The following is a 17,398-nucleotide window of genomic DNA, read 5'->3' as shown; positions in this document are numbered from 1 at the left end:
GTCCTGCGTTAGGTTTTTCAAACTGGCAGGATCCATGTGTCTAACATGGAATTGTTTTCAGATTCCTCAGCTTCATATTTAGGCTCTCAGTTTAGGTGTACATTAACCTGGAGGTTCCAAAATGCATGTTGTATTCATAGGTAAAAGAGTCTTGGCTCTATTATCTGAGTAACAAACAAGCTTAAGAAAAACCTTTCTCTGTTGTACACAAAGTTTCAGTAATTAAGTACACATTTACTAGACATGACACAGGTAAAGGCGGTGGTATGGTCATGCAATGGTAAGCATTGATGTCTCATATTGCTGGGACTCTGGGTTCAATTCCTGGAGTGCTATCTGTGTGGAGTTTCTATGTTCTCCCCGTGTTCACATGGGTTTTTCCCATCGCTCCAGTTTCCTCCCACAGTCCACAGTTAAACTAAAACCAGGTCAACTGGCTTCTGGAAAAACTGGCGCTGGTGTGGGTGTACAGTATGCACGCTTGTGTCTGTGTGTGCCCATCCTGTCCAGGGTGTATCCTGCCTTCCGCCCGTGGCTTGCCAGGTTGGGCTCTGGTTCCCCTGCGACCCTGTTAGATAATGCAGTTAGAAACTGGGTGGACATTGGTAAATTCATTCTTCTGATTAACATTTGTAATCAACAGCGATTATCAAGAGTGACTGCTCTGAAAAATACGGGTTGGTAGTGTGTGTGACCACAGTTGTAAGCAATCAAACCCGCAGACCTGCCATGCATGCTTTGCACCAAGTTGCAGATACTCTGCTGTGGAGTTCTGTCCCATTACTCTTTTTACAGCCTGGAAAAAACAGGCCTGTTCACTGGTCTCTGATTCCTAGATGCCACCCATCAGCCCAGGGCTTCAAGTCTGCAGAACAGAGTATGAACAGAACATACTCTCCAATGAAAACCATGAGCAGCTTTCATCAGGAGGACTTCTGTTCTCCAACAGGAAGGGCATCAAGTTAGATCCCAGGACATTGTCAGTGTAGCTCTGTGCAGTCAGGTAGAAATCAATCACTAAGAGAGGAGCTCTGTAAGAATTAGACACACCTTGCCAGACCATCGCACTTGGACTTTCCTATTGATTTATATGGGATCTCATGGCTTGTAGTCTTCCAGATTAAGGCATCTTTTCACGGACTGCGTTTAGCAGTACGCCTTCCCAGGTTCGAAATTATTGTCTGTGAACACCTCAGACGGTGAGCAACAGTGTGCCTTGTTGTGTGCAATATACCGATGAAATAAAGGCATTGCTCTTTTTATAAGTGGGGTATGTTGGTTCCTTTCTGGGTTTTTGTTTTATGAGTTTTGCCAGACTTGGATCACCTCATCTGGTACCTAATCAACTCTTTCATTAATGAGGACGATTTATTGAGTATACAACAGTCAAAGTGTATCACAATCAGGCCTGCATGATCAGGTAATCAAAATGACACCTAAAATATTTCATTAGGAATAACTCCCAAGAATGAAGCGTATTGAAAGATTTATTGAGTGTTTTAGTCACAGTGAACCTGGCTTCACCCAGTTGGCTGAAGGCTAATCTCCTGGCCTGAGCACAAGGAGGACATGACCCCCATACAGGGTGAGGAGTGACCAAGGGGCAGCTACACAGCTGGAGATGGGGTGGAGGTGGTTTGCAGAAGACTTATATTTAAGTTTTCATTATAAAAAATAACACGATTCGTAGAGTGACAACTTTCTTCTGATGCTCAGTGATAGCCTCAAGATGATGTCTCGTCAAAACGTATGTTGTAAGTAAGTAACCTCATTTGGCAAATATTGCTAAATAGGAATATTTCATTATCGTCTAACATCTAATAATAATAATAATAATAATTGCTTACACTTATATAGCGCTTTTCTGGACACTCCACTCAAAGCGCTTTACAGGTAATGGGGTCTCCCCTCCACCACCAGCAATGTGCAGCATCCACCTGGATGATGCGACGGCAGCCATAGTGCGCCAGAACGCTCACCACACATCAGCTATTAGTGGGGAGGAGAGCAGAGAGTAATGAAGCCAATTCATAGATGGGGATTATTAGGAGGCCATGATTGGTTAGGGCCAATGGGAAACTTGGCCAGGACGCCGGGGTTACACCCCTACTCTTTTCGAGAAACACCCTGGGATTTTTAATGACCACAGAGTCCCCATCACTATACTGGGGCATTAGGACCCACGTGGACCACAGGGTGAGCGCCCCCTGCTGGCCCGACTAACACCTCTTCCAGCAGCAACCTTAGTTTTTCCCAGGAGGTCTCCCATCCAGGTACTGACCAGGCTCACACCTGCTTAGCTTCAGTGGGTTGCCAGTTGTGAGTTGCAGGGTGATATGGCTGCGGCTATATCTCCATCTATACTTCAGTGGATCCTTAAGTTTTGAACATTGCTGTACACAACTCATACCGACTGCAAACAAAACTTCAAGACATGTCTGTTTACCCCCTCTGCTGGTTGATAAATAGTGAGTGAGGTATGCAGCCCTTCCAGGCAGGCAGGAAATCGGTCCAGTGAAACAGAGCCGCTCTTTTGGGGGGGGGGGGAATTAGAAAACGGAAAAGAAATGAACATACTAAATAAAAATTTCATAAAGTTCAGCATGTTGCTTCTTTGATGAAAAATTTGAAAAAAGTGTGTTGTATCTTGAGGCTCTGTAGAGGCAGCAATTATGTTGACATGTCACCCCGAGCGCTTACAGTACGACAGGAAAGAAAAGTCGTTTTGTAGAAGTGTGTCACAGCAGCCCAGCAGTAAAACTCCACATCCGGGGAACTGTTTTTTTTACAGGAGGGCTGTATTTGCAGAATAGGCAGTTACTAGTCTAATCAGGATATAATGGGTGTCTCAATATACCGAGAAAGTTAACCTGATGTGAGGTGTCTGCTGGGAAATGACTTTACAGCACTACACAAACTTTACTTTTTTGATATCCTACTGTACAAATAGACACTTCTATTGAGATTCTACCTTTTCTAATAACTAGAAGCATCACCATACTCAATACCAGCTGACATGGTTCTAGATACAACTCACCAAGGCAGTCTAGTGACAACAGCAGCACATTTCAGTCTTTAAAGCGGTGGTGTATGACAATAATACTCCAGGACCAGAGGTCCTTGTACCCTGCTGTACTTTTGAATATAAGTAATTAGTTCAACAAATTAAGAATTAAAGTGGAACCAATACCAGTGTCCGTTTCCAGTTCTGCGTAGTAGATACCTGTAAATGTCATTTTTGATGAAGTCAAGCTGCAGTATTGGGGATATAAGAAAGGTACAGCAATTGTGAGATCAGAGATTGACACGAGTATAATGACATCACGAGCAAGAAAGTACCTCTTTCAATACCAACAGTCAGCTTATCAGGATCTACAATCCTTGAGAGTGCTCAGTTGTCTCTGGCACTTTTTTTAGGGTCCTGACTCTTGACTAATGGTACACTAACTTTCTTGAGGACAAGGTTATTCCTTCTCAGGCAGCACTGGGTCAGGGAGGGAGGGAGCCTACGTTCTGTTAACACCACAGATTTCCTCCCCTGTCATGACTTGGAGCAGGCTAATTTTTTTCTTTCAATAGGCTTTTATAAGCCTCTTAACTGTCACAGGGGCATGGCTCATTCTATTCATTCCGAGTGCTCCCCACTCATTAAGCCCAGGTGCGTCTAATTCAACACACACAACTGCTTCCGGTTGCTCAACAATTCACTCACTCTCAGGAACCAGCTTGGCTCAGAGCTACGCCGTGACGCCTGGGTTTGAGCCAAGTCGGTGGCTTTCTGCAGAAGCTTGACTTTCTCTCCTGCCACAATACATGTTATCAGCAGAGAACCCAGAAAACAAGCACAGCAATTCAAAACTTGCTCAAATCTGGAATTTCTGAAAGGGGAACTTTGTTAACGTATCTTTGAACGGCCACTGTAATGCACAGATTAATGCACGGTGTCTAACGTGATTGTAAATTCCTCAGTCAGGAGACAGCAGGAAAAATCCAAATCCACAGGAGCCACCAGCGCATGCCAGGTTAATCGATTCAAATGTTTGAACAGAAAAGGCTGGGAGGCATCCCAACTTCAAGACTAATTCTACACCAACTCTTCTTCCGCTCTTAAATTCCCTGTCTCCAGCCCCCCCACACTGAATGGAGCCTGAGAGGTACGCGTTTTAGCTTTGATTTTGCATGCCTCCAACCAAAGCTCATGTGGAATAAACTCGTTAACTTGCAGCTACAAAGTAATTTGTGCTCTTCTCCCTCTATGAGGCTTGTGTTAACTGTGTGTTGTGTGGCACCCTTCCAAGCAGTGAGAAATGACTTGTCACTTTTGCAATACAAGAATAAATTTTGTCAATGTGACAGGTAGAGGATGCCAAAAGTCTGAACCAGGAATCTCCTGGTTCCACATTCCTTGAACATGTTCAATTGTCTCTCAGTCCTTAATTACTTGACTGAGATCATAAATGACTTAATTTAGACAAGTTTTGGTCCCTCCTGGATTGGAGAAAACTCTGCATTAAGACTTGATACCCTAATATAAATGGAATTACAGTGGAACAAAGTTACAACCTCATCTCACACTTTGGCTCACCTGCGAATTGAAGTCTTGCACCCAAGACTTTCCACAGCATGTTTTTTTCGTACACTCCCACCACACCATCAACATCCATGTGGCAGCTCCGTGGCTCAATCCTTACAATACAGAGGGGGGGGCAGCATTATTTGTCAGTGAGACAGCCAAAATTCCCTAAGGCAGGTTAGTTACACCAAATATACTTTACATGTTTAGTCACTCTCACATTTATTAGGAGATAAATGAACTACTGACATAACTGCTGTTATTTATGTACAGTAAATATCAGAAGATTATTATAGGGGCCTTATAAGGATAGAAATCTTGTTCTTGAGTGTTGGAGTCCTATGCATTTTATGAGTACTTTTCTACCCATACTAGTTACTGATTAAAGACCAAAAAAACACAGGTGATTTTTTTATATTCTGTATAAATAGTTTGTGTATGAGTGAATAGCTGGTAACTACAGTGGTGAGACAGATTTTATGTTTATGGTCTTCAAGAAATATTTAGTTCATTCAAGACTGAGGGTAGCCAAGTTTGTTTTTCTTTTTATTTCCTGCCATGTTTGCCGTCTCAAAACACAGCTGAGACAGCTCACTGTCTGTAACACCAACCAGACTACCAGAATGTCCAAAAGCCATGATGTATTGCAAATTGCTTTGATCCCCACAAAAGGTCGTGCGCAAGACATTAGGACCTCTGTGTACCTGTGTTTTTTTATTTATCTAATGTCCACACTGTGAGAATTTAGCAGTTAATTCTGTTTCCTTTTATCCATCTCATTACTTTGTTTTCTGCTTTTATCAAACTGAACACACCCAAGGTGGTGTAATTCTATGTGGCCAATATGCCAGAGGTATTTTTGAAGATTTCTGTTCTCCTTTTAATGCAGTGCAGTGATAACAAATATTAAATCTTAAATGCTTTCAGGTTATAACCACATATAGGCTTTAAACAAATAAGACAAGGAAGCAAGTCACCAAGTGCACTGTAAGTACAGGGCACAAAGTGTAACTACATCCTGACTGAGACGCCAGCTCATCACAGTAAACTTTCTTCATCTTTGCATGTCTTTGAAATCTGGGGGAAAACCTTAGCACATGCAGAGAAAAGACACAATTAAATGGAGAACATCCAAACTCCATCCAGAGGGTGCCCCTGTTTCAAATGAATCCCAGGGCCAAAAAGCTGTGAGACAGTAGTGCTCACCTCCATGTCATCCTCACCTCCCAGTAATGAAAATATTAACGGGAAAAAAAAGAAACTGCTGTAATCTAGGAAGACTGGTTTTACCTTCTGCTGTTTTTGCTAATATTTGAAAAGTTCTGCCCTTTGAAAACAAGATAGGAAGCGGGGTGCCTCCAGAGCCTGTTTGTGCATGTCTGAGGGGAAGGAGGGGTCACAGTGGAATTTAAGTCCAACTGGGAAGGCGCTAAATTTTTAAAGGCCTCCCCAATTATTCAACACAAAAAAAGTGCTGGGGATAGAACCATCGCAGCAAGGCTCAGGGCTATTATTCTCCCATTAATTTTTCCATTTGAAATAAAGTCTCCCTTGGTTCGGATCTGCAAGCTCGAAAGGGGGATGTAGCATCTTTAATGTCCAACAGGGGAGGCATTCCACTTTCAAAACATCAGCTAATTATTCTGAGGCTGCCTAGGATATTCCCGTCCCAGCTAGGCCTTAGGCCATTTCTCCACATTAATTTTCCATTTGAAACTAATCCCCCTTGGTTACTGCCACTGCTGTAAGTGTTTCTTTTAATTAGTAAGTATTAATGCTAAAGAATAGATTTTTTTTTCATTAGTAGTCTCTTTTTTTTTTCTTCCAAAGACCAGGGCTTCATCAAAACATCCAGTAGACACATGTGGTTCTCCAGTAAGTATTGGGACCAATAAGTCAGTAAAATGGGATGCCTTTTGGCTTTGCTCACAACTGTTACATGCTAAGTGCCCAGTTATCCCTGAAAACAACATTACTTTCTTAAATGGGTTGAGAAGCACATTAGTGCGGATAGCCCCAGTGTGCACAGTGTCTGGGTTATGGGTTTTGCTGTTATGGGGCATTGACTATGAGTGAATATGGATACATATCTGGTGAGGAAGATCTAACCTAAGGCTCTTAGGCAGAATACCACAACCCTGGTACCTGGGATCCCCAATCAAGTTCGTCTTCTAGCACACCCTGTTATTGAAAGATTAGGTTGACTTGTTTAAGCAGTTAATGTTTCAATGTCCAAGAAGGTTGAGCAATATTCTGATTTTTGTTCCAAATTATCTCTATAATGCTTAATTGGGCACACCACCAGTTCAATAGATCACAGTTACAATTGCTCCAATTGTCTTTAGACATTGATGGTTTAAAGGCTGCTGGACTGGGGCTCTTCAGGACCATGGTTAGAGATCCCTGGTCTAATCTCATCTGAGTGATGGAGCTGAAGTCTTATGGGCACTAATTACCCAGGATGGTATGATGAGGGATACTGGATACCTTTGAGGGTACACTAACATAAGAGTGTTACAGAGGAGAATTAATCCATGCAGATTAAAGCAGCATAGGTTTCAGGATAAAGTGGGCATTACTGATACTGACAAGGAGATGATCTATTGCTCCACCTCTGAAATAATGGACACGTTGTTAATTCCAGTTGTTACTGAATTCGCTGAGCCCTGTCAGGAAGCCAGGACTGATTTTGCCTTAATGAAATCACCTGGTAGAAAAGGAAAACCGAGGAAAATGCATGTTTCTTTATGCCTGGATTCAGTTTGCAGCATTCACTGGATCTATTTCAGATGATTGCTGACATAATATTTTGCAATACCTTTCTTTTCATGCTTTGCCACACTGCATTTCATTGCTTTTTGCTCTTTCTTTCGTGCCATTGTGTATTTTGTGTGCATGTCAACACAGTGTGGAAATGAGAAACCTAACACAGAGAATGTTAATGAGGGAGTGACTTTGGACACACAGTGGAATGAGTAACCAGCCTAACGGACTCCTAGTTTCCCCTTTTTTGATTCAAATAATCAGTTTCCTCTTTCTTTACAAAATAACCAGGTCATTTAGCCAGTCTCCCAGCAACTCTGTTTTATTTCAGTAATGCACCCCTATGCTCACAACTCATTAATTAACTACCAGGTACTGAATCAAAGAGCTGGAGGCCCAGGGAAGACAGTGTACTTAAATGACAATTGTAGTCCCTTCTCCTCAGTGTGTCAGATCACTCAGAACACTTCCCTTTCTGATTTACATAACACTCACTTGTGCTATGCAGGAAAAACATCATTAAATCAATTTCCAAAATGATGAATAATCCTTTTCAGACCTTCTTCTGTAGTCCATACAGAGCTGCACCCCTTCAGGAAATGTATATCCCTGCTACAGCACTGTAGATTTTAATCCCTTGACTCTCTTGTGCTTCATTATCCTAATGACTTGTTGTAGGTGTAGTGACCTAATGGAGGCCCTGTAAGCCAACAAACAATACAGCTGCTGAGAGTATTTGACTTGGCTAAATGTTGTGGTTCTCAGGGAAATGTTAAAGTCTGGTGGCAGTTAGCACTAAAAGGTTATTTACACGTCAGTATGTTTCAGACACCCAAATACAGTAATGCAGAAGTCTGTTTCTGTTTTCTAGCTCTGTCTCTCAGTGAAGAATGAAATACACAAATAATATAATTCATGTCAGATCTCAGAAGGTGGCCTAGGCAGGGCCTGGTCAGTACTGGAATAGGAGACCTGAACAAAATCAAGTTGCTCTTACATGTTTAATCAAGTTGCCCTTACATGTATAATAAACATGGCTAATTTCCACTCTGGACTGACACAATCTAGTCTTACTAAAGTTCCTATCTGTGTAGTGAGGGAGCTGGCACACAATGGCCACCACACATCACACAGCCATTCACTAGTGGTGGATGAATTGGGTCTTGTCCTATATGTAAAGCATTTTGGGATGTTTGGAGATGAAAAGCAGTACAGAAATACAATTGTAATTAAATGTCCTTCAGAACCACAGAGGACCATTTTTAATGATAACTGTTTTTTTATTTCTTCTTGTAAAAAGTTATGATATAATACAATCGATGCCATTATTGCCATATATTTGTTTTTATATGCTTTCCCTTCTCCTATAATCATCATATGGGTCAAAGTACAAGAATTTAACAGAGGCGGAGGGACTACAACATACTGTAGCTTTCTGGTGGAGCACAACAACCAATGATGCATGAGTTCAAAAAAGACCTCTAGTGAAATCCAAGTACTGCTACTAAGTTTATAAATTTGGTGTATTATCATTAACTATACATTCACTATGAATATCAATATGATGTACAAAAGCAAAGAGCAAAACACAGTACTTTCAAAACTCTGTTCCGTTGCCATATAACTCCGGAAAAAAATAAATTGATCTATTTTGATATTATGATCCACTGCAATGCCAGTGAAATCAAAAACTTGTTATTGTTTAATTCCAGCTGAAAATATAGTTACTTCATATTTTGTGGTTTGTAGTCTTTACTAAGCCTTTGTAAGAAACTAGCATTGCTTTTGTGATCAAGGGCCTGGCAGGATATTTCCAAATATATTCTACGAACATCCCAATAATTAACCCCTTTTCCCATTTTGATGGAAAACTCTCATTTCCTCCTCTTTCTTTCTTTGAGAATCACTGGAGTTAGCTGATGTGTCATTCTCCCAGTGCCTCTGTTTCATTCCAATGATACACCTCCATCCTCCTGGCTCAATAATTAACTCCCAGGTACTGAATTAAAGTGCTGACGGCCCAGTGATGGGCAGTCCTGTCACTAAGACAGCGGGCTCACAAGACAATGGCAGCTGTGACTCTCCCACCTGGGCTGTGTCACATCAGGCTTCATGCTGGTGTGAGTAGAGAGCTGGGGGGGTACTTCCCTCTGGTGAGATGCCCTTTGATGTGTTTTGTTATCTAGTCTGAAACAGTGTTTTCATCCCACGGCCACTGAGCTAAATTTTAACAACCAGTCTGCTAAGGGTGCCTCCTGAACAGAATGTGCTTTGGCGAATTCAAAGAGAACTATAATTTCCATGCCTGAAAGGATCTTTTTTTTATTTATGTATAATCAGCAGATTCTTCCCCTTTATTTTAATTTTGTTTTCTTCTCTGTGTTTTTTTGGCTGTCCACGAGATGGGTCTTTTGTTTCCCTTCACATTTTTGTCATCCCCCCCCCAAAGTTTTTCTCAGGAAAGTTAACAGGGAAAACGTCTTCAGCCTTTTCTATTCCAGCGGTATCAGAGGTTCTGAAGGAAATCCGCAACAGAAAAAAAAAGATGAACACTGAAAGACTGGTTATAAACATTCCTTTTGTTAAAGACGAGTAGCCATGTAGAAAAAAATGTAACATATTTATAGTGGATTTGGTCATATTTCCACAAAATAACTAGTTTTTTTGTGCAAACCATCAAGCAGGAATGAGAGTTCAGCAAACAGACAAACTGAGTGTGTCTCTGTGGGACTTCATAGGTAATGAAAACATACATTACATTTAACTACTAACCTGTCTGAGTCCGGAATATCAATTAAATTAATTAGTCTGATAGGTGGTTCAAGAAGGACTTTTATCTGGGAAGCAAGAAATATAGTTTGGAAGGTCAAAAGCTTTGAAGCCAGTGCCAAATCATAATATATGAGCCCCATTACAGAAGGAAAATGTTGCTGTAGCGATGGTATGTGATATACGGTAGATCGGTATTATAATTTCTTTTCTTGACTCATATTTTACGATTTGAGTTTTAAATGCCATCAGTCTGTTTTAAACGATAACTGAAACGCACAGAATGAACTAACAGGGCAAGTATAGATACTGGATAGTCTTCTTTTAATTCTGCTTCGGTAAGAGACATCACTCTCAGTTTCTCCCTTTTCTCCTCCATCTCCCTCTCTTTTCTTTTTTATAAGTTGTCACTCAGGCATATCCCTTCTTTCTCCTGCCTGCCCTTTGAATTATTAACTGTGGCTCCAAAGAGTGAAAGGTTCTGCTGAGTAGATGGCTGAAGGATATGGTATTATGTCGCATACATTTAAGAAGTCTGTCCATTCGGTGACATCAAACAGCCTGTCCATATCAATTGCCCCCAGTCCCCCCACCCCACCATCACCATGATAACACTACAGACACACAGCGCAATGAAACAATATTGCACCAAACTGATCTGGGAATTTTCTGGACAAGTGACCATGTTTTTAATGAGGTAACTGTATCTATATTAGACAGCCTGTGTCGAATATCATATCTGGAAGAATGATCAATTCGAGCTACATATCAGAGCCACAGCAACCATATGACAACCCCCCATGATGGGGCACCAGTCCAGATATTACCCCAGCAACAACGGTCCCCACATACTGTATATGGCTGGGAGGGTCAGAGCAATTTAGAGCAAATTACCTCAATCAAGGATACAACATCAGTGTCTGCAGTGGGGACTCAGATCCACAACCTGTCAGTTATGAGTCTAACGCTTAACCACCACACAACCCCATATCTCAAGGTGATGATTTTACATTTCTGAAATGTACCTTTTTAAGCACTTGCATTTTTCTTTTCTGGAGGGAGGTTTTTCATGCCACTGTTAGGCACTGACTGCTCCAGCATTTTACAGTTGTTAACTATAACCTTCTGGACACCAAAGAAACTGCAGAGAAATGTTTAAGTTGAAAATATACATGGATTATGTCAAAATCTCCACGTGTGCTGAACTGACATTCGATTTGCCCCAACGGCATCTTTCACTCTCAGTTATACCCTCAGCTTTGCTTCACAGGATGGTCTCCTGCAATGTTGTCCCCACACCTCTGCAGGTCTCCAGCCTGGTGTCATGTCTGTCCAGTGCTACATCCTCTTTTCTATTTTTGTTGTTTGTATGAAGACCTCCTCTGTGCTCAATTATTAACCTACGGGTCGTAAATTTAGCTGCGTGGTACATCACAGGGTCTTAGAGCTGTCATGTAAAGGAAACTGGTCCCCTTGGATACAAGCAGATCAAGCAGAGTCCACTCCATCATGATCCTCATGCCTCACTGTGAGTGGTGGAGATTCTCCAGTCTAACCCGGGGAGCTTGTGTAGGTGTTTTGGTCAGGCAATCAGCACAACAAAGCGGGAAGTATGCTTTTCCTTGAGCCAGTTTCACTTCTGCTCAAAGCTTCCCACGTTGGAAGATTTCAGACTTCTTTACCATTTTGAAATATTGCATTTTTCTACGTTATGCTACATAACTTGCTGCTCCTGAAACACAAGAACATGCTTTATGTTTGGTTTGGAAAAAAAGAACATTCTGTTTGGCAGCTAGTTTGAAAGGGCATCACGTGGCTTCGGCAGTTTGGTGGGAATTAATTTCCTAATAACAACCTGGTGCCTTCTCTTATTATAGGCAGACTGATTTGAGTCTGGAACACATTACAGGGTCACACAGAAAATAAATCACAAATAAATGTGGAAATTTCCTGGCAGTATTGGGCTCAATGGTTTGCAGGATAGTAATATGCTTTATGATGATCAATTTCCTTTTGAAGTTGTTCAAAAATCGTAGTGATTTCCCCCACTCTCTTAACTTATTTAGACAGCCAGAGTTAAAGCCAGTATCAGTGACGGTACTGCTGACTGACCAGTGCTTATTTACTCTTCAGCTCATTAGTGCTGACTATAAACTTGGTCTGGAGGTGAAAAGAACTCCAAAGAAACAATCACACACCCCTTTAAGTTTGTAGAATTTATCCATTTGTAAAACTCACAGGTATACTTGAAATGTTCTGCCAGGTCATTTACTATGCATCTCTTAACCTTTATCTAATTTGGTCATATGCACTACAAAACCTGTTCTATTGTGAACCAATAATACTGTCACTTCAATCACTAAAAATGTCCACAAACAAAGAAGAAGGTCTGGTATTCACCTACATGTGTCTGACACTGTTGTACTCATTAAAAAGTTACATCCTCTTCTTTAATTATTAACCTTTAGCATTGAATAATTGTGCTTATGGTGCAGTAGTGCTTCCTACACTAGGGATCCTGTTTACTACCTCACCATCCATCAGTTTCATTTGTCCTTGTCTGACAGCCTTTTACTGCAATAGTCCTTATTCAGAGAATGCGGTCTGTTACAGTACCTGCAGTACTCTATTTTGTCAATAAGCCTTACTTGCCTTACACCTTTGTTTCTTGTTTTAATTAATTGATTTTTTGGGGACGTGTTCATTATATTTTAGTATAATTTTGTGAGTGTCCAAAATTATATAATTGTTATGTTAATTGATCATTTTTAGTTTTTAACAGACGTTCAGGAGGGATGACAGCTGTCAGTAATTTGTAATAATTCCTCACATAAACTAGAAATAAAACACATAATCCTCTTAATTTCCTTTGCCTATGTTTTTTGCATCCCTCCTCCACCCCCTTTCCACCTGTGGAGCTGCGCCTTTGTCACCTCTCTTTCTGCAGGGGGGTCCCAGCCTCTTCGTGTGATGGCCAGGAGGCTGGACCTTAGCTAAGTGGATTAAGCCAAGTTTACTGTGACTAAAACATTCAATAAGCCTTTCAACATATGTAATTCTTGCTGTTGTTAGTCCTAGTGAAGTGTAATTAAACTACCCCTTTCCTGTTTATCATGACATTTCAGCTCCATCACAGCATTTTTTTAACTCTTGGAAGCCAGGATTGAATTGTCAAGTGCATTATTCAGACACAGTCCAAAGTTGCTTTCATAAGTAGCAGTTTGAGCAACACATGACTTAATGAGCATTTCTCCCCTGCCTTATAGTTTTACTCCTTCCCCTGTTGGATTAGTAAAGTAATCCCTCCACTAGTTTTATTTGATTCTGATTACTACTGGTAATAACTCCACTCTAAGCCCATTCAGGATATTTTTTTTGCATTTTAAATGGTCTGTATTCCCTCTTTCAAACGTCTTTCAGGATCTTAATTCCTTCACCATATTCCTCTTCCTCATCAGCTGCTCTTCACTTGGTTTTACTAATAAAGGTCACTAGATCTCCTCAGTAACACTTCACTCCATCTTCATTAGTCTCCAGGCACTACTATATTCAACCTAAACACCATTACATGATTTCTCAACCTTATCTACAGTAGCTGCTGTTCCCTTTCTGTAATGCCTGGTTGTGTTATTCAGACTGTTTGCTGAAAAATCTCATTGTGCACTTAAGTACGTAACTTTTACTCATGTATTTGCTCTTACTCTTCACTAAGAGCAAGTAATTATCCTTCCCACTAACTAGCCTTGCAGATCCTGTTTGGCCATGGATGCCTTTATGTGACACTTGCTTGCACCCCAGACACAGAAGCAGCCAGTTTGTTTTCTCTCAGTCTCCCATCTCTGCTATCTAGACTCCTCTCCCAGGTCCGGGATACCTCCAGGTCTTATAACCTGTAATCAGCATACTTCAACTCTATTGACCCTGGCAAACAAACACACTGTTCATTTGTCCTGGAGGTTTGACACACCTCACTACCCCTAACTCACTGAGGCTCACAGGCCAAATCAAGCCATTCCTAATAAGAACACTCCTCTGCAAGCTGTTCTTATAAATCCAGAGGAGTGGCTAATTCCACACAGTTTATCCTGACAGCTCCTTCCCCACATGTAGAATTTCACTCTTCCTGAGTGCTAATTACCCAATCAGACCAGGTATACCTCATTCCACAGGTTTTTCCAATTAACAAGTGGCTCTCCCACAAAGCCACATTTCAATACCTTACAGATTCATAGTCAAGAATCCTCTTAGAAAAGGTTTTTATTGTCCTGCCCACTGATATCTTATGGTAGAATGATGGGCCTGATCCAAGGCTTTAGAATCTTTAAAGACATTAATAAAGTAGACCTAATGGGCTTCTTCAGAACCAACAGCGAAATCCTGAACAGAGGAGACAAGTGGAAACTACATGGCAGTGCATTTAGAACTGAGAACATGGGGCAGTTTTTTTACACAATAACGCATTTTACACAATGTGTTTAATTGTTGAAGCTCATGCTCTGACTTCAATTGATCAATGAATCAATTTCGAACCTCTGATCAATTAATTACAACCAAACAAGCTAGATGGACTCAATGACCCCCCCTTATTTTTTGGAAATGTTTTTTTGTAAATTCTTATATTCTAAAATAGAGGTTTGTGATTTTTTTTTTCAGATGTTGAAAGGGTTTTGAGTTGGTATCAATCCATTAATTTTCTTTGGAGAGGCTTCTGTCTTACTACATACAGAAAAGGAGGATCGATCTAATAACAGCCAAAAAGACTGCTAGCCTTTGAGCCTCACAATAGACCCTCTGTTGATGATACACGTTAATCTGCATGATTAATTTACATAAGTCATTTCTGTTATTTTTGATAATTTGTCAATTTGTTGCAGTTATACAGTATGTGATATGCGAAAAGACGAATTCCTAGTGCAAGAAATTGTATAGGGCTAATAAAGAAACATTATTATTATTATTATTATTATTATTATTATTATTATTATTATTATAACTATAATTGTAAGTTTCCTGTGATACTTAGCATAGTTTGGTTAACTTCTGTGTGAGTCTTACTGTCACGCCCCTCTCCCCTCCTTTCTCTCTCTCGGAGCAGATGATTAACCGGCTTCCTCAATGCGTTCTGCTGACTGGAACCTGTGTGATTGTCCTCACTGTCATCTTCAGGAAATGTGAATTTCCAGTCCGTCACTCCAGAAAGAGAAACTGTGTGATTGGCACTATTGCACTCATAGCTCACCTGCTGTGATCATTTCATTCATCGGCGTGTTGGGTTAAAGTGGTTGGAACATGGATTTTCAGCTAATAGATAAAATCATTTTTTATCCCTGAAAGTATATGGGCTTGAGTCAACTTTTGGCAAAGTTTAAATATCATAGAAGATGTTTTGGGAACTTTTGAACACCACAGTAATTTTAGATACAAGTGGATATCTGATAGAAATTATGTAGAACAACTAGGGTTCATTTACTGTATTTTTAAAATGTTAACAACATTTTGTTCCTTAAGCTTGCAAGTTTACAAACTGAATTAGTTTAAGATTTCCACATTACAAACATATTTTATGTTTTATTTTTAATTCTTTATTTACCTTCTGATTGCCACCACAGAGCACCAGAGATCCTTATTTATGGATACAAGATACTTAAACCAAACATTCTTTCCAGTTAAAATATGCAGTGTCATCAAACGAATCTCTTTATCTACTCTTTGAATCCTCCTATACTTTTTTTCCACTTTTCCACTTTTTTTTCTAATTTTCTCTCTTGCTCCAAATAAATTCAGATATCTTTTTCTCAGATTTCCCCCCATTTGAATGTTTTATGAAAGGAGGCAAAAAACTCAATTTTCAGCAACCCACTCTCCAGTCTCTCAATCCTATTATACTTGGTCTTGGTTAATGTATTAACCAATTGCTGTTGAACAATATTGCTGACTGGTACATAAACAGAGTGATCAAAGGTGCCATGTATAGGGAGGTTGCCCATTCAGAAGCTTCTGCAGCTTGTCCACTCTGTCTTGTCATCCTATTTAGAAAAGCTGACTTGACCAGACCACAGCCCCTCCCTTCCTCCTACCTCCTCTTTGCTAAGATGTACAGGGCTGACTTACACCCACACATCTCTCCTGCTTTCCCCTTCACATCCCCTTTTCATATGTCTGCTTATAAAAAATACAAATTTGGTCCACGTTAAAATCCATACGCTATAAGTTCCAAAATGCATTCAGCATTCAGGTGGGTTTAAAATGTTCAACAAGAATTGATCTGTGATTGTCAGCTTCAACTAACAGCTGAAGCTTTTGGTTGGATTACGAAGCTGGATCACAACGTTAAAGCACTGTGAACCTGTGATCTTCACAGATCAACTGCATGCCCTCTATTTACAAATAACCTTATGTTGAAAGTTGTCATGTCTCCGCCTGTTCTCTAGAAAAATAAATGCATAATACATTTGGAAACTGATTTAATTAAAAATTCAATGGATTTTTCATCTGGCAAATCATCTGAGGTTCAAAGTCAATATTTTGATCTTAGAAACTAACAGACAGGAGTGTTATATTGTAGAGACGTTCTCATACAGAAAAAGACCGCACACACAATTAACAATTTATTCCCACTAATTATAAAATTAGCCTCCTCCTCTTGACTCCTGCAGGTGTCTTTGAATGGCAGGTAACTCTCTTTAAATCTGGTCCGAATTGGAATAGCAGCTTTCCCAACCATTATGAAGTAACAGTCAATATAGTCAAATTGTAAGTGCTTGCCTGACTTCATGTGTTGCTCCCAACCTCTAACACAGGGCTGTACAGAAGAAATTAAAAGTCTGGTATAACATTTCACACACAGTGCAGGTATTGAACGTCATGTGAAAACTGGTCCCTCCGTTACTAACTTCCCCAACTTTCTCCCAACCTGGCCTCTCCTAAACACAGGAGGAATGGAACCATTTTATGCTTCCATACATTTTGTTTTAATCAATGCACAAGAGATCCGATTTCCTCTTAGACTATTTTGTTTACGAATGGCTTTGTGCATTGAACTCCCAGCAATTATAATTATTTTCTCTCTTGCTCCAAATAAGACCAATTTAATGTTAAATCTAAGGGTGAATAATGCGACCCAGCGAGGTAGAGAGCTGATGAATGTGTGCTTCAGAGATGAATGGGAGGCCTGCAGATGGGACATAGGGATGGAAAGGAGGGGGGCTTATGGTCTGAATAGTGATAGATTGGCTGGCAAGAACTGAGATGTGGAACCACTCATCAAGATTGATGTTCTGCCATTGTGTTTTA

This window comes from Lepisosteus platostomus, chromosome 15 (genome assembly GCF_059453375.1).
Source record: "Lepisosteus platostomus isolate fLepPlt1 chromosome 15, fLepPlt1.hap1, whole genome shotgun sequence".
In the NCBI taxonomy this organism is placed as follows: domain Eukaryota; kingdom Metazoa; phylum Chordata; class Actinopteri; order Semionotiformes; family Lepisosteidae; genus Lepisosteus; species Lepisosteus platostomus.
Note: the sequence above shows the minus strand (reverse complement) of the source record.